This window comes from Anolis sagrei, chromosome 3, assembly GCF_037176765.1.
Source record: "Anolis sagrei isolate rAnoSag1 chromosome 3, rAnoSag1.mat, whole genome shotgun sequence".
NCBI lineage: Eukaryota > Metazoa > Chordata > Lepidosauria > Squamata > Dactyloidae > Anolis > Anolis sagrei.
In genome coordinates this window covers 128984135-129003113 of record NC_090023.1, presented here as the reverse complement: position 1 = coordinate 129003113, position 18979 = coordinate 128984135, and the positions used below count along the sequence as shown (strand labels likewise).

General features: G+C 38.5%; 1 pseudogene; it reads right to left on the bottom strand.

Moving 5' to 3' along the window:
- Window positions 1-18148: 18148 nt before the first annotated feature.
- LOC132769960 (prefoldin subunit 4 pseudogene) lies at window positions 18149-18544 on the bottom strand (annotated as a pseudogene).
- Window positions 18545-18979: the final 435 nt, after the last annotated feature.

Here is an 18979-nt window from a genome sequence, read left to right as displayed (position 1 = left end):
ACTGAGTGACAGAACTCACTGGATAGCCTTGAAGAAGTCACCGTCTTTCTACCTGACCTGCATCACTGACCTCACAGGGTTGTGTGCTGAACCCTATAAAGACCTTGTTATTTTTAACACCAGATGAAATCCTTAGTTATATTTCTAGTGGCTCAGTAGGCAGAAACTTCAATCATAATCTTACAATCAAGTTCATACACAAACAAGTTATTTTTGAGGCAATGAGTGGCTTACAGATTTGATGAGGAGATGGAAGTGCAAAGTCCAAGTCCCTTCTCAGCCATGGAAACCCACTGGGTGATCATGGGCCAATCATATTTTCTCAGCCATCTAAAAAGGTAATGGCAAGCCTCCTATGAACAAATCCTCTCACAAAAACCCTAAGGCAAGATAAGTTGTTGCTTCTACATTTAGACACTGAGGAAATAGTAAGTAAGCACAAGACTTTTCATAGTTTGGGAACCTCTCTTGTATAAAATTCATTTGTGTAAAAAGAAGGGTGTGTGGGAGGGCAGCTAAGAGTTTTATACAGAATAAAGTGTTTTCTGTACAAATGCTCTGTTTTCTACATGAAATATTGGAATTGGTATCAACATCTTTTCCACAGAAATGGCTCAAAGTTTGCACAGTCTTCAGAAAATGCACAAAAGTTCTTGTAATTCCGGTCTATGAAGCAGCATTTCCCAAACTCTGTTCTACTAGATGTTTTAGACTTCAGTTCCCAGAATTCCTGACTGTTGTCCAAGGTGGCTGGGGCTTCTGGGAGCTGAAGACCAAAACAGCAGAAAGTCCAAAGTTTGTGAAACACTGCTATAGAGAGAAATATGATACTTTATTTTCATTTTTGCATGTGACAACAATTTTAGTCAAGATTTACATCCTTAGCAGAGACAAGACCAGAACTAATGCCTTTGTCCTTATGGATGTAGAAGGCCTGAGTTCTGCCCCTGGGAAGGACTCCTGCCTAAAGCTCCGGAGAGCTCCTGTCAGTTACAGATGGATAATACTTTGCTTCAATTACAGATAGGAATGCTTAAAAATTCACAGCTTTCTTGACAAATTTGATGGGAAGTACTATAAAACATTCAAAAGCAGAGAAGACAAAAGTGGCAGGTTCACTCAACCCACCAGGGCATTTCAGATGTGTAACTCATAACAGTCTGGCTTTGCTCCTCCTGTTGAAATGTCTAGCTTGGTCCCAATTCTCTCTCTCTCTCTTTCAGAGAAATTGTGGCCAAGTTAGACATTTCAACAGGAGGAGCAAAACTAGATTGGAGGGGGTGGGGGTGGGTTCTCATCTGCATCAGCCGCATGGCTAGGGATGTGGGAGGATAAACATTAAAAATGCAATCTTGACAGCTTCATCCATCCTTACTGCCACTCAGCATGGACAATTCTGACTAGGCTGGTAATGGACTGACTTGATATCAGGCAGCCTCCTTTGTCCCTGAATTGTATCTTGCTCTTAGCCATTATACTGCTTTAATGTTATGTTTATTAATTTTTTATTAATAGCAGTAGGTGTGAAATGTCTCCAGGTGTGAAAGACAGAACACACTGGGCTCTCTCTGCTGATTAAAGAAGCATGAGTTATTAATCATCTACCTCATAAACAAGTAATTACTATATCAAACTGAAATATTTGTATTATTTATTCAACACCATCAGTGTGCGCCAGACTTTATAGGAGTATCAGAGGCAAGATGGATGGGTCCCTCCCTGCACCCTTCAGGGTCTACATTCCATATTTCATTGACCATGCAGGGTAGAAAAAAGAAGGAACGAGCTACACAGAAGAGAGTGAACAAGAAGCACCTACATACTCAGGCTAAGTTATAGTGAAGATGGAGGAATTAAGCTAGAAAAAATAGCTTTTGAAGATGAATGTTCCTCTCAATTTTTGACCGAATTCTGTAGTTCTAAACTGGCCTCCTCCTCAGAAACATCCAGCATGCATTCATCAAGGGCATTTCACTCAGTGGTATCCAAGAACCTCTCATCCTCCCCAAAATATTCTAATTCCTCATAATTTTTGATAGGGTAGAGAACTTCAAATTGATTCTCTGACTCCATATTCCCGGAATGATGCTTGGTCCTCCTCCTTTTATGTGTTGCATACAAGCACCAATCTCCCACACATTTGAAGTGGCCTCCTCATACCCATTCTCTGTAGGTTCATCCAATGTGCATTGTACATCTAGGACATTCTGATGGGCTGTGTAAAAACTCAAACTTCCTGATGTGTAGTGATTCAGGCCTCCAATTGCTGAATCGATATATTGTCGAAGACTTTCATGGCCAGAACCACCGGGCTGTTGTAGGTTTTTCGGGCTATATGGCCATGTTCTAGAAGCATTCTCTCCTGATGTTTCACCTGTATATATGGCAGGCATCATCAGAGGTTGTGAGGTCTGTTGGAAACTAGGAAAATGGGGTTTATATATCTGTGGAAAGTCCGGGGGGGGGGAGAGAACTCTTGTCTGTTGGAGCTAGGTGTGAATGTTTCAATTGGCAACCTTGATTAGCATTTGTTGGCCTGACAAATTTTAGGTGTGCCTTGTTACTGCCTGGGGGAATTCTTTGTTGAGATAAACTGTTCCTGATTGTTTCTTCTCTGGAGTTCCCCTGTGCTTGAGTTTTGTTCTTTATTTACTGTTATAATTTTAGAGTTTTTTTAATACTGGTAGCCAGATTTTGTTCATTTTCATGGTTTCTTCCTTTCTGTTGAAATTGTCCACATTTCTCCCAGTTTCCAACAGACCTCACAATCTTTGAGGATGCCTGCCATAGATGCAGACGAAGCATTAGGAGAGAATGCTTCTAGAACATGGCCAAACAGCCTGAAAAACCTACAACAACCCAATTCCTGAATCTTCTCTTCTAACAAAGCAATCCATTTGCATTTGCTGCAGATGTAACTTGCCAGATGTTCTGGCAAAAAGACAAACTATCCACGGGCTCCACAGGTGACAACAGCTCCTTCTTCCTGTTCCATAATCCGATGATTTAGATTAAAAGCAGGAACTTTCCCCAGAACTCTTGTTTCTCCTCAAAACATGTCATTTCTTTACTTTAATCAGAGATGAATGTTGTGTAAACTGTGTGCTTCATAGGCAAGTGCCTCTGGACCTCTGCTACTGGCTCCACCCCCAGAAGGTCAGATGATCTAGCTGAAGCTCTACTCCTCAAACACTAGGCCCCAAGCAAAGGTATCAGCACACTAGATGTTTCACCCACGAGAAGACTAAGGAGGTAGTCAAGGGTCCAGCTGAATCCACCCATTGCAAGGTTTAATCCAATTTACATAAGGTTTAGGTCAAATAAAATAACACTTATTTAACTCAACTTTCTTTGTCAGGTCTCATTAATCCATGGTTGGCTATCAAATATCTTTTTAATAGACTATGTATCCTTGCACCCATAATTTTAATTGTCTCTCACTGACTTCCATGAAGCAATGAAAATGTACAACAGCTCCATTCTCAGTGGGTCACACAGAAATTAAGTGAAATTAAGTGCTATGTATTAACAGAGAAGAATGCATCCAAGGCATTTGCCATTCTGGAGGGGATCTAATGGGCAGACCAGAAATACACATACATACACACACACAGAGGGAGGCGGGAGAGAGAAAAAGATAAAGATAGAGCTAGAGGAATCATCTGGCTGGCAGAGATGCCCCATCAATGAACAAAATAAGTCTTCACCTACATTTCACATATTGTTACCTACTAGCCCATTAAATAAGGCTTTGTTAGCCACTCTAGAATTATTAATATTCAGCATTCATACTGAATGAACAACATACAAGGTGCAGGTCAGAGCACAGTTCATAAGATGCACCCAATGTTTGACCTTCCAGATATTCCTGGTCCACAGCCTTTATCAGTCCCAGCCAGCTTATAGTGAAGGATTCTGGGAAATTCAGTTAAATAGCACCTAGAGGTCCACAAATTGTCCCTTCCTGGATGACAATGTAATTTAAGAATTGGAAGTAGGGGTAGAATGGCTACTGTTCAAGTAGAAGAAAGATATTTAAAGAGAATTTGAAGGAAAAAGTTAAGCAAGCATTTGGATCATTCAATATAGTCTTGCTTTTGTTTTTGGTAAAGAAGTGCTTGACCTCTCTAGTGTGGAATACCTTTTTAATGAGACACCTTTAGCTGTCATGGCTTATCAAAACAAGAAGTAGAAATGGGGTCCAGTAAACTTGGGATATCTGAGTCAATGTTTAGCAGGCCCCTGTACACTGGATTCAGTTAAATGAAATACAACGGTTAGAGTAATAGAGAGACATTCTAATCAAAAGGATAAGCCAGGTCACAGCTTGTTTCATAAGTCACCCATAACAACCCAAATATTCTTTTCTTTTCTGAAAAAGACTTAAGCTGCTTTGACAATTGAAATGAAGTGGCTGCGGCTAACCTTTTTGCTCACTTTGCTGAACATCCACCACCTCCTCCCTCCCCTCACCACCAGTATTTCTCATTCTGTGAAATGTTCTTGTGTTTGAAATTGTCAAGGTCAGTTGAATGTCAGCAGTGCATTTAAATGATGTTACCTTTCTTTTAAAAGAAGAATAAATTCCTTAATAGATTTTACAATTTGTATGTCAAGTTGACGACCTTAGGCTTGGTTATATGATTTTTTAAAATACAGCCTAATGCATCAGAGGGCACATAACTTTCCATCTTTTGCCTTTCATCTGTTTCTTTTTATAGTTCTAGAATTACATAATTAGCGAACCCATCTTATTCCACTATTATTATGTTTGCACTGAATTAGATAGTTACACTAATGATACAGCAATGTGCTCTGAGTCTTTCTATGTTTTTCAGGTGACTTTCTTTTGGATCTCGGACTTAAAGGTACAGGGAAGACAGAATAATATATTTGCAGTTTGATAATGTAGTTTTGATTTTACCTGATTTTCAGTGAACTATTGCAGAAACTCTATAATGGTCATTTAATGAAGGGGACTTTCTTACCAACTCCATAACTATTTTTAAGAAGTTACACAGTAAATATCTGCAAGAGAGTCCATTGTTTATTTAAACTATTTCTTCCCTGATCTTCAGGTTTTTGGAGTGATTTATATACAATTAATTTTTAAAGACAGCCCTTGCCTACCACCTTACAATTCAAAAGACAGGGCACAAAAGGAAAAGCAAAGGAAGAAGAGATGGAAATAAGCTAACATGGGCAATAGTTCTTAATTAAATATTAGCAAGCCCTCCACTTTTGCAGAGTTTGGGGGTCCAGGACCCCCACAAAAATGGGAAAACCACAAATAAAAACCTGAGAGAACCAGGAGTCCACCATCACCATCATCAGCTATTGCTCATGACTGAGTATAATTGTCTTCAAGGGTAGAGACTTGGCGGTGGGTTTGTAAATGACTGTAGAGACCTATTCTGGATTTTGAAGAGACACAATGTGGACACAGATTTCCAGATGGGAGATTATCTCAACAAGGGTTTGCTCGACACATCTATTTCTTGGCATGTTTCTTCCTTTTGCCATCTATTTGTGTCTCTTCAAAATCCATGGCACTGTTGATAACAGCTGAACTCCAGTTAAAACACTCAAGGGCCAGGGCTTCTCAGTTCTTGGTGCTTATTCCACATTTTTTTAAGGTTAGCTTTAAGCCCATCTTTAAATCTCTTTGATGTCCACTCTTTTCTGTTCTTGAGCTGAGAGTAAAGTAACTGCTTTGGGACACAGTGATCAGGCATTCAGACACTGTGGCCAGTCCAGCAAAGTTGATGGCAGAGGATCATGGTTTCAGTGCTGGTGGTCTTCACTTCTGCTAGTCTGCTGACATTTCTCTGCCTGTCTTCCCAAGAAATTTGCAGGATTTTTCAGAGGCAGTGCTGATGGAATCTTTCAAGAAGCCAAGAGTGACATTGGAAGAAAGGAGAAATAAGGAAGATTCAGCTCTACAAAAAATAACAATCTTAACAAATTATTGGGGTGGTTATCAATGGCACAGTTGCAGTAGTTTGTAGATGTTCCATGTTTCACAGGAGTACAATAGAGTTGGAAGGACAGTAGCTTTCTGAATAAGCATCTTGGTATCCCTACAAGTGTCGCAATCCTTGAGCACTCTCTGCTCCATTTGAAAAAACACTGCACTCGCAGAGCTCAGATGGTGCTGTATTCCAGCATCAATGTCAACTTTTGTGGAGAGATGGCTGCTTAAGTAGTGGAAATAGTCAACATTTTCTAGCATTACACTGTTAAGCTGTATTTCAGGCATTGCAGAGGGATTGGTTGGACCCTCCTGGTAGAACACTTTAGTTTTCTCCATTTCAGTGAGAGGTCAAGCTATGCATATGTTTCTACAAAGATGTTTCAAGTGGCTTGTAGAATCACACTGGAAATTCCTAGATGTCTTCTAGGTCTTCCAGTGTGACTCCATGGTCAACCTCCAATGAAGAAGGCTAGAGGCTCCTAGAGAACATATTAATAAAATTTGAATAATCACATCTGCAAAAGTTAAATCTGCAAATGTGGAGGGCTGGCTATTAATGTGATGGGAATGGAAATATTTATTTATTTATTTATTTAAAACATTTATATTCCGCCCTTCTCACCTCGAAGGGGACTCAGGGCGGAGCACAGCATATATACAGCAAACATTCAATGCCAGGACACAAATTCACATACACATACATAAATATTAAAAAAAAAATTATCAAAATATTAAAATACACCATTTAAAAACGTCCTAGTCATTTGCATCAAGTCTAATTGGCCTGGTCATCTTTCCTTGCAAAGGAGGAACAAAATGGAATTGCTCTCTCAACAGAACCAATAAAAAAGCATTCCACTGCTGTGGACAATGTTTTTTTGGTGTGGACAATGTAACCATAGTCTACTGATCAGAAGCATCCTGTAGACTTTAATGCTCCATTCCCATTTTTCCTCCCTTGATCTAGGCACACGTTATGCATGTTGTTATGGTCAGTTCTGAAAATCCCTAGTTTATTATGTCAAGCAAACCCTTCCAAAATCTACAACTGGATGACCATAGATTTGGAGGAGTACATAGAGACAGTTATTACAGGTGCTTCTAACAGGTATTTTTATGGTCATGAGACATACATGTGTATGTACATGTATGTGTGCATACACACACACATACACACATATGGTTTGAGATAGTTGCATTACTGTATATTTGTGAAAGTAGAAGTGCTCCTCAATCTGTATTTGGAAAAACTTGGAAACCCAAAATGCTTCTGCTGACTGAACTGGATCTGTGGTCAGGGAATTCAGATGGCTATTCTAGAATCAGATGTAAAAAGAAGTACACAGTCAGCAAAAGATCTTTAGCTGAATGTCACCATTAAGTCTGATCTCCTGCTGAAGTCAGAGTCCAAGTGTCCTGTGTGTAGTTGGGGACAAAATGACCTTAAAAGCACATTTAGTAAAGACTGCAAAATTTGAATTCTGTAAATCGCTCTGGTAGAAAAGGACAATTTTCCTGATTCACAATGAACAAACATTTTAACATGCAGATTTGTGGGTTGATTTTTTTAAACATTTGGGGATACTGTTCATCATAGTTTGGAAAAGTTTCTTTCTTTGCACTACAGCTAGATTTGTCAGCCAGAAAGCAAGTGGCCTTGTTGTTTGGAGTCCAATTCAAAAAAGTAACATTTCCAAGCTGCAGCAGCTAGAAGCTATGTTTCAGTTAACCAACAAAAACCATTTCCAGGTGTGCAATTGCTGCTCAATGTGGAAAGTGGAAACCCATCCCCTGAGGAAAATGAAACAGTTGCCCAATCACATTGCTGCAGGATCAATATTAATTTATGTTATGCGTCTTGGTAAAAACTATGTAAAGGATCAATATTACCTCACAGGCTGACAAAAACCCTTCTGCAGACATGAATTTTTAAAACAATTTGGTCTATTTTGAAAAGTGACAAAATGTTTTTTGCATCAGCTGCACTCTTTTCCACAAGAAAACAAAAGAAGAGGTTCTACACTGAATATCTATATACATAAAACAAAACTAATGATGCAAATCACCTCTACCAAGTAACTTTTATGCATGATTTTTCACATTTTTCAGTTAGCCTAATGGGGATATGATTGATCTCAACTGCAGGGAGAATAAACATATTCCAGAGCTTGGGAAAAGGTTACCTTTTTTGAACTGCCACTTCAACTATCTCTGACCAGCATAGTGACCAGTAAATAACTTCCAAGTAATTATTCCAAGTTGTTCTAAAACAATATATAGGTAGAACATTTCAAGACTGATCTATAGTAGTGTTGAGTGATTAAAATACATGATAAGAAAAAAGATCAAGATTATGAAAAATGTTGTACAATTAGGTAACTCTGAATATATTTTGTAAATTGTGTGTGTGTGTGTGTGTGTGTGTGTGTGTGTGTATATATATATATATTCCTTTTAATTCATAGGAATGACTGTTTTTAACTAATGTTTTATTATTTTATTGTTATTTTTGTTTACTTGTGTTTTAGCTTACCTTGTTTGTTTTCATATTGATTTTATGTGTTATTATTTGTTTATTTTTATTTATCTTACTTATTCATGTTATGTATCTTATTGATTCATTATGTGAGCCACCCCTTGGGGAGATGGGGCAGGGTACAAATAAAGATGGTGATGATAATGGTTATTATTATTAACATAGAGGACTATGGCCACATCCCTTAAAGGAAAGGATGCCTGACTGAAGCACCAGTTGGAGTTTTTCTATTGTGATTCCTCTAGGAAACTTGCTCTTCTTAGGAGAGGGAGGAAGAACCTCCAGCTAGTCTGTCCCTGTTGGTGAATCGAGAGGAGCAAGGACTCCCCTAGACCACCCATACTACGTATATAGTAAACATTTCCTTGAAAAAGAGTAGTATCTATGTAGGAGAGCATGGGTTCAGAGACCATTATGGATGGTTATGAAATCTCTAGGCTAGGGGGAACCACTGAGATATTTATAAGCAAGTTTGTATTGGCAATGGTGCAATTGGAATTAATGTTCTGGGCTCTGGGTGATTAAGAATTGTTGGACACACACACACATTGTTGTTTGTCTGGTTAAATTACATTATGTAACAAATTTGGAAAGAAATTCTATTCCTGGTTTGAAAGTGTTGTTTTCTGTTTAATTGGGCCGTACTTACTTTAAAAGTAGTTGTTCTACTCCAGAAACTCTGTTTTTTTGTAGCTGCCACAAACTATGTTGAATTGGTTGAGACTCTATGATATATTCATTGAAAAACAATAGCAAAATATGCTGCAGAATATCCCGCAAAAACAAAGTTTTTGCAGTTTAATAAAGTATATTTTTATGATAGAATCAATTGTGAAATACATGTATAATCCAGAAATAAAAATCATGTCATATAGTTTTATACCCCCCCCCCCCAGGAGAAAGTGAATAGCAAATCTCCCCACTACCTCAATTTACTAAGTGTTGATAGCAGTTACAATGCCATGCCCCATTCTACAACTGTGAAGTGAGTAAAGATGGGGTGACATGTTGAGTTCATGGCTTTTGAAATGCTGGCCTCCATCACACCCCCATGCTTCCCTCTCTTTTGACGTGATAGCAGCCAGGGCAAGGTGGAAGGTTCTTTTCCAACTTGCAATGCTGCTGAAAAACCCTGCAATTGTAAAGTTTGCACAAGTCCACAGTGGGAAACCTGATTTTCAAATTGTACCAGGCCTCCAACTACCATAGTCTAGCCTTGGATACGATGTAACACAGTTAAAAGAGTTAAATAGAATCTTCATAATGATACTACTGAAAAACGATAGAATACACTGAAAAGATGGACTGGTTCAGCTGCATTTGAAATAGTGAGCAGGTTGACATTACACTGAAAAGATTAAATTGGCTACACTGGTGTGTGTGTTACAATTATGTGTCTGTGTGCATGTGTGAATTTGAAAGATACCGACTTACTGCCAGTGCTATCCCTGCCCACTGTTAACATGTCCTCCCCAACATGTTCCCACCAAGATAATGTGGTCCCGTGGGGAGAAAAAGCCCTTTACCTCTGTTTTAAAGCTAGCAAATCCACATTAATATTTCAGTAGCTTTAATGCTGCAGCTTTACACATTCATACGAACTGTACTGTAACACTGTGAGGTCTTCAAACTGTTTGAAGTTGTGACTAATGTTGCTTTTAAATTTCTTTCTCTTTTTTTGGCAAAGGGAAGTGAGGTTGTCATTTTGGGAAAGTATCCTCCCGCCAACCCCCAGATTTCATAAAGCAAAGATTAAATTGGGGTCTCCAAAGGGAAAGCAGAAACCGAATGTCAGAGTTTAAATTGCATTGGCTTTGACAAGTACAAATGGGCAAAATCATTGCGTCCGTGACAATCATTTATAGGCATCTAGCCGCATCTGTATTGGGAGGAAGAGATTTTGCACTGGGGTTGTACAGCATGCAGATTCCTTTGGCAATGTTGCTCTGTACTGAGCCTTTCCTTTTAAAAACAGAGCAGCTTCTGGTTCTTGAAGCATTGTTTTTTCAAAAGCTCTAAAGTAAGAAGTGGCACATTATGAGGTTGGGACCGAAGCAGTACGTCACTGAATTTTTCTCCTGTACTTTCTGCTGAGGATGAAACAGAACTGATACACAAGTGATGCCCAACTCAATAATATCTCAGCAGGAGGAAAAAGAGGCAGAATCTTGAACTTCCAACTAGAATCGAAAGCAAATTGTGGTTGCCTTTCTAACTTGTGTGTTCTTCCTAATTTATTTCCCATCTTGGCCACACTCTGATATTGCTCAGACACCTGAATACCTAGACTAGGAGGAGATTGTGTCCTTTGAAGCTGAATAGATTGCTGGCAATAACTGCCTTGTTAGAGCACTTTCTAGCCCCTCCACTTCGTCCCAATTGTTTGAAAAAGAAAGCCAATACAAACACAGAACAAAGAAGCGGGTATTTATTTAGCTAGGTGCTTTAAAGTCATAGGTGTTAAAGAAAAAGAAAAAGAAAAGAGAAAAAGCAATTATATTTTTGTCTTCCAGTCAGTTATTATTACAATGCAGTCTGATGGCCAGTGTAGAATTCTCTTCTGATTTCTTGTCTTGTGCGTTCATTTTAGGGAATAATTTGCAGTTCGATCTAAAATATTGGAAGGTTGATTCTTTCTAGGAAAATGAGCACAAGGAAAGGAAATTGAGTGCACTTTTCTAAAGCAAGAATATACTGCAACAAGCCCATGGAAAATCTAATTGAAAAATTATGCAATGGTGGCATTAATACATTAATATTACATTACAATGTAACTCTTATGCAGTTTTGCAATTAGATTATAGCTGCCTTCAAGTTATAGAATTTTAGCTGATTAATCACTTTCCCTTTAAGCAATTGATTACTTAATGTAAACAAATTTGTATCTAACCAAAATCACAAGATTTTGAGATATTTAAGTAATGGTAACCTTACTAAAATTCAACAAAGATATGAACAAAATGTAGGTGATGTTGGATTTAACCATTTGGGTTTCATTTCTGATTTAAAAAAAAAATAGCATCCATAATCATGCACATCCTTAGAATGACTAAAATTGCCCTAGATTGATAAACTTAAAGTTTGGTCATTAAGCCTACTCATGAAACCAGTTGGAGTTGCAGTGGCACAATGGCTCAAATCCTTGTGCCAGCTGAACTGCTGACCTGAACTGCTGACCTGAAGGTCGGTGGTTCAAATCCGTGAGACAGGGTAATCTCTAGGAATTGAAGTCCTAGAGGCATCCTAGATCAGTGGTTCCCAGTTTGAATTTGAAAGACACTATTGAACATCAGTACCCAGAATCTCAAGTCGGCATGGCAATTGATGGAAGATGTTCAGAAATGTAAGTAAAAATTAACTGGGGAACTAGAGCACATGGTGGCTTAGTGGGTTAAACCCTTGTGCCGGCAGGTCTGAAGACCAACAGGTCAGTGGTTCGAATCGGAGGAGAACGTGGATGAGCTCCCTCTGTCAGCTCCAACTCCCCATGTGGGGACATGAGAGAAGCCTCCTGCAAGGATGGTAAAACAGCAAAACATCCAGGTGTCCCCCGGGCAATGTCCTTGCAGACAGCCAATTTTCTCACACCAGAAGCGACTTGCAGTTTCCCAAGTCACTCCTGACATGAAAAAAAGCCTGGGGAACCAAGCTTAGGAACCAAGGGAAAAGGTTTACTTTGTTTTAGAGTAGTTTTTTAACCTTATGCTGAGCCAGTATAGGCTGAAGGTTTGGGGGCTGTGCGGTAGTGGTCAGAGTGTAAAGGGATGGGTGTGTGGTTTTTTTTGTGATATGTGCTGGGGAGAACATTTAATTTCATTGTACAATGACAATAAAGTTATATTATTCTGTTCTATTAGGGTTCAGTTCCTTACTCAAACATGGAAACTCACAGGGTAAACGTGAATGGTTTATACACTCTCAGTCACAGAAACCCTGTGATAGGGCTGCCTTAGGGTTGCCATAAGTTGGAAACAACTTGAAGGCACACACAGATGATAACAAGAACAAGAAATAAGCCATTTTGGGTTCTCCTACTAGGAGAAAAGTGGGATATAAATAAATAAAAATAATTAGTAAATCAACAACACTGCTAGAAGGTCAATGAATAGAGAGTTAGCATATGGGCCAAATAAAAGACATGCAGACCAAAGTTTGAAAAATAGTAGTGGATGATGACTTCCAGAATCCAGCAACATGGTTATTAGCTCATTGGGAGTGTCTGGGGATGATGATGATGATGATGATGATGATGATGATGATGATGATGAATTTGTTGCCCATCTCTTGCCATGGCTCTAGGCAGAGCGAGACACAGTTAAAACAGCATAGATACATTCAATAAATGCATAAATTCAAACACATTTATATAAAATAAACATATTAAAATACATGATGCAGAGTTTAAAATACAATAATGATGGAATGTAAATTTATAATTCATGGTTTAAAAATGATTTTGGGGGTCTGCCAGAAGAGATGGGTTTTCAGATCTGTTTTAAATGCTGACAGCTCACTTAGCTTTCAGATCTCTTCTGGCAGGTCATCCCTTTATAATTCAAAGGAGTAATTTCCCATAGCTCTGCTTTGGCCTTTCCCTGATTGTGGGCACCAACTGTTTGGTGTCAATTCACTTTTTCTGGAGTCAAAGAGGTCATTTTAGAAGCCTTTACACAAAGTACCAAGTTCCACACTTTAAATTAATATTAAGAGGTACAAGGACATCTTGATTGTGAAGATTATTCTGGTGATTTATTTCATAATTATTCACAGCACCCAGCATGAAGTCTTTGGGTATTTTTTAATCAATCATGTTTATTAATGCTATTAATTTTCAAACAGCTTCCTGAAAGACAGTATAATGTGGTTAGAAAACATATAAGCACCAAGTAGGAATTGCTCTAAACCGAAAGGAAATTATGCTGTTTTAAATGCAGAAATACAGGTTGAGTAGTGGATATGTATGGTGTCCAGGAGTTAAATCTGGACTAGGCATAGATGAAATGTAATCTGCAAGGTCACTTTTTGGTGTCTCCCAGGCTCCCCTAAATCACTTTTTTTCTGGTGGCCATTCACACTATTTTATTATTTATTTATTTCAGGTATTTATACCCCGCCCTTCTCAAACCCCGGGGGGGGGGGGTGGACACTCAGAGCGGCTTCCAGCCGGCACATATTCAATACCTACAATTAAACACAATAAAATACACAACAAAACAGTAATTATAAATAGTTAAAACATTGAGTTAATGCAATAAAATCTACTAAAAAAGAAAGCCAGCCTGGTGGCCGTTGTCTCGCTGAGTTCTGTAATTAGAGACTCCATTCAGCTTGTCATAATCCGTTTCCATAGCTATTGTCATCATTGTCCTCATCAAATCTGCAAGATTACCCAAAGCCCTGGTCCTACATCCATGTTTTTAATTTCTTTCTAAAGGAAAGGAGGGATGAAGATGACCTAAGTTCCCTGGGGAGTGGATCCCACAGGTGGGGGGCCACCACCGAGAAGGCCCTGTCCCTCATCTCTGCCAATTGTGTATGTGACTGGGTGGACCTGAGAGCAGGGCCTCCCCGGAAGATCTTAAATTCCTAGGTGGGACATAGAAGGAGATACGTTAGGACAGGTACGCTGGGCTGGAACTTTATAGGGTTTTATAAGTCAAGACCAGCACTTTGAATTGTGCTCAGAACTGGATCAGCAGCCAGTGGAGTTGACATAACAGAGGAGTTATACTGCTATGGTTCCACATTATACATTTATATTGCTATTCCACATTAAGTGGCAATGTTCCATCCGATGCAGCCATGGGATTTGTAGTTTAGGGAGGGTCATTTAAAATTCCCAGTAGAGACTACAAACTACAAATTGCAGGATTCATTAGGATGCAACCATGGGAGTTAAAGTGGGATCAAGATGTGAAAGGCTCCCTTGTTCCAGGTATTTGTGAGTGGTATATTTGTTCACTAATCCTTGGAACCTGGTTGGTTACTTGTTGAACTTCTGTAAAAACTGTGTGTTGGATCCAATGAATAATGTAGAACCTTGATTGAGTGTAAGTGCAATTAATTACTGGATGAAACACAAAGTGATAACTTTTGCGAAGGCATAGCAGCTTCTCCACATGTGCATTTCAGCGCCCTTTTCTGATACATGGTGGGGGGGGGGGGGAGAGAGAAGAATGATAGCACACAAGTCTGTGAATGTCTGCTCAGAGTAAGTGAATTAAATGGGACCTCCTCCCAGAGAAACATTACAGAATGACAGAGAGACATGATCAATAGCTAAATTAAATTACATTACATTACATTACATTACATTACATTACATTACATTACATTGAGAGGCTACAGTGGCGCAATGGGTTAAACTGCTGAGCTGCTGAACTTGCTGACCGGAAGGTTGGCAGTTCGAATCCGTTGGACAGGGTGAGTTTCTGCTGTTTGTCCCAGCTTCTGCTAACCTAGCAGTTTGAAAAGATGCAAGTGTGAGTAGATCAATAGGTACTGCCTCGACAGGAAAGTAATGGCTTTCCATGCATTCATGCTGGCCAAATGATCTAGGAGGTGTCTACGGACAATGTATGCTCTTTGGCTTAGAAATGAAGATGAGCACCACCCCCCAGAATCAGAAATGAGCACCACCCTCAGAGCCTGAAGGGGAAGCCTTTGCCTTTATCTTTGTTGGCCTTTGTATTTGTATTTTTGTATGCTGGAATATGCCTTGAGTCCCCTCAGGGAGATATGATGGAATATAAATAAATAATTTATTATTGTTGTTGTTGTTGTTGTTGTTATTTGAAACACAACAAGATGAGTCCACAGCAGACAAGATCACTCTGCTGGCTGTTGTAATGGATCACACGTCGGACACTTCCCAGTGCCGATTGTGTTTAAGTGCAGGCCAAGGTCTTTAGGCACTGCACCCAGTGTGGCAATCACCACTGGGGCCTCCTTTACTGGCTTGCGCCAGAGTCTTTGCAGTTCGATCTTTAAATCCTCATATCGTGTCAGCTTTTCCAGTTGTTTCTCTTCAATCCTGTTGTCACCTGGGACTGCAAGATCGACGATCCATTGTTGTTGTTGTTGTTGTTATACATTTGCAGCCAACACAACTGTTGTCTTTTCTGGTGTCCACCTAGAAAAACCTGCCTTAACTTGGCATCTTCCAGATATTTATTTCCATTGTTCTTGACTATTGGTCATGCTATCTGGGTCCAATCAAAGCTTGGAAATAACGTATTTAAAGTAACATCATCATTCATTAGGGATGATGTTACTTTAGGGATTTTTATTATTATGAGGGCCAAGAACATTACATTTAAAGGGTATAAAGAAAACATTATTACCATTAAGGGTCAAGGGGCATTACAATGATTAATTATTTGTCCTTGCATTCTTGAGTGTTTGTGTGTGTTGAGGGCAATGGCTATCCTTAGTGAACTTTTATTTTAAAAAGAAAAATTAACAGTAGGAGTAACATGTTAATAACACATCACATTATGAATTACTTCTGCCATAAAAATTAATGTTCTATGAATATTGCCTTGTTGTGTAACATTCCCTGTTTAAATGATTTCAAAACTGGATTCTGTGGGCTTTATCAGACTCATGTTTTAAAGTGGGCATCCCCACATTCTGGCCATACTCATAAGACCCATGGAAATGTCCTCAGAAATACTACTGAGGGTGTTTCCATGAGTCTTATGAGTATGGCCATTGAAAGAAGCAAATAGAACTTGGCCAGGGGTTACAGAATGAGACAGTAGCATTTGAGCGTGTTTGGGAATTGTTTCACCAGAGAAGTAGTGAATTCCTTCTTCCACAACTATAGATCTGCTATGTTGCTAACAGGAAGCCAACCATCTGTAGAACCCAATTGAATAGAGAGTGGGACAAAAATAAGCGGGCACATAATACAACCATGGCTTATGCCGTGCCCTTCAGCATTTTCTATTTGTATGTTTGTTTAAGCTGAGAGGTTCACTCTCCTGCCTTGTATTTTTGTATTAGTAGATATCTTGTCCTACCAAGGACTGGGAATCTCTGTTATGTCTGACAAGTGTTAATACTAGCTGGGATAAGGTGTTTTTGCAGGCGATACAACCAATTATCCTATGTAAGGAAACTTTAAGATTGGTACTGATTATTCATTTTGGTGAAGTTCCTTGTAACATCGTTTAAAGGTCGTGTTTTCCCAATTTGTACGCGGCAATGTCAGCTTTTATGCATTCCTCAGCTCTCTCTGGATTAAGCCAAGCTGCACTGTGCATGCCAAATTTGAAGTCATCCATAATCCAAGTAGGCTGTGATTAAAAATTACAGTGCTGATATCCTAAACTAGATTTTAATAGCTATTGTGATAAGAAAAACGTGGTGTTATTGGATTATCAGCTTTGAATTAATTTTCACTATCTTTCTTTCTTTTAATTGTTTCTCCCCCACCCTGCTGAAAAATACCACTTGCTCTTCCAACTCCGGGAAACCTAATGAACATTAGTGGAAAATAAATACTTGTGCAAGGGCTTGTAAAGTTACCAATTGCTCTAAATTATTTAAAAGGATATCCAGTACTGTGTTAAAGAACTGAATTTGTTGGATGAAAAAAATAGAAATGGTCATACTGACCTGGCATAATAGAAAAGTCATACTACTACTACTACTACTACTACTAATAATAATAATAATAATAATAATAATAATAATAAATGTTAATATGGCACATTTAAAGTGTGGAGAGCATTTCATAAACAACACCTCAGCAGTCTTTTTCTTAGAAATATGAAGCTGAGGTGGAAGGGCAAAGGAAGCTTTTCCCCATCTGCTTGGTCATTTACTTGTAACAGTCCTACAATAGGTCACTATGATCACATGTAGAATCAGTAGAGCCTTCCATGTGAATTACTGGTGATGATAGTTGAGGGTAGCAGATCTTGGGTTGACCCTGTTCCAAATTGCAATTGTGTAAAGATTCTGCCCATTCAATTAAATTATCACCATTTGGATTGCTATATTCCTTGAGTATGGTTCCATAAGATATATCCTGCCATCATGGTCATTGTGCAAACAATTGTGTTTTTCATGTTGATGCATCTGTGCATTCTCAACACATTTTATTCACTGAATTTCAAAAGTTGTGTGTGTGTGCACGCGCACATGCATCTTCAAGTCCCCTGTGAACTTATGGTGAGCCAATGAAATTCATAGGGTTTTCTTAGGCAAGGAGGTGGTTTTGCCACTTATTTCTTCTGTAATACAGCCTATTGTATACATACATATATATCATAAACACTTTTGTTCAATGAACTGGATGGCCCTTGTGGTCTTGGCCAACTCTAGGATCCCATGAAAACATGCCCAGTGTGCTTAAAAAGAGCAACAATAAAAGTATTCCATAATACAATAATCACAATACAAAAAGCTAAAGGTCAACATAATTTAGAAGCTTTTTAATAATATAGATTTATTTCTGCAAACCCCATTTGATTATGCACCAGATGAACATGGATCTACTTACTTAAAACATAAATAATCACAGATGTGCAAAATAATTATTTTGTTAAATACATGAAGCAGACAAATGAATGTATAAAACTACATCAGAGTTAAGAAGGGAGAAAACCAAAATGCTATTTTTATAGTATTTAATTATCATCTGCCTTAAGATTTATATTGTTGCCAAACTTTGCATAAACCTGGACTTTAAGGTCTGTTAATACTCTCTGGATTGACTCTGCTTGAGACTCCAGAGCTCCAGTTTCTTCCTGTAAGTTTTGTTTTGCTTCCTCCAACATCTCTTGTGTCTCAAGAGATGATGGCTAATGAAGATGGTCGCTAAGGAAGACTTCTCCAATTTGATAAGGTATGAGTGCAAGCATCATGATGTCGTCACATGCATCTTGCAAGTTCTGAAGCTGTTTCTTTTTATCCTATATTTCTTCTTTCAGTTCTGTAATTCTACTGGTGTTTCTTGCAAAATAATTGATTTTCTGTTGATCTTCAAAAGTGACATCGACACCTTTAGCTGCCACTTTCTTCATGGTGGTCACCCATCTAGGGGACTTATTACAGGATGGGCTACATCTGAAAGTCATGGGAAGCAAAATGGAAAGGCTTAATTTATAGAATAAAGGGGAAAGAAAATATAAGGAATTAAACAAGATTGTCCTCATGGTTGAACAACTGTAATAAGTACAGCAACATTTGTAAACTATTCCCAGTAAGGGGGTGGGAGGGAGAGAGAAAGAGGAGAAATGATGTAAACATGTGTTATTAATGGATAATGTTTTGAATGTTATTTATTTGAATAAATAATAAAGAAAGGAAGACCAATTCACTGGTTGAAAACTTTTTTAAAAAAAACCCAGCATACACAAATTTTAAAGTATTTTACCCTATGGCAAGGACACTCCACTTCATGAGCTTCTTGAATTTTACATACAATATTAATTGTTTTACCTGCATTGTGTAGTTTA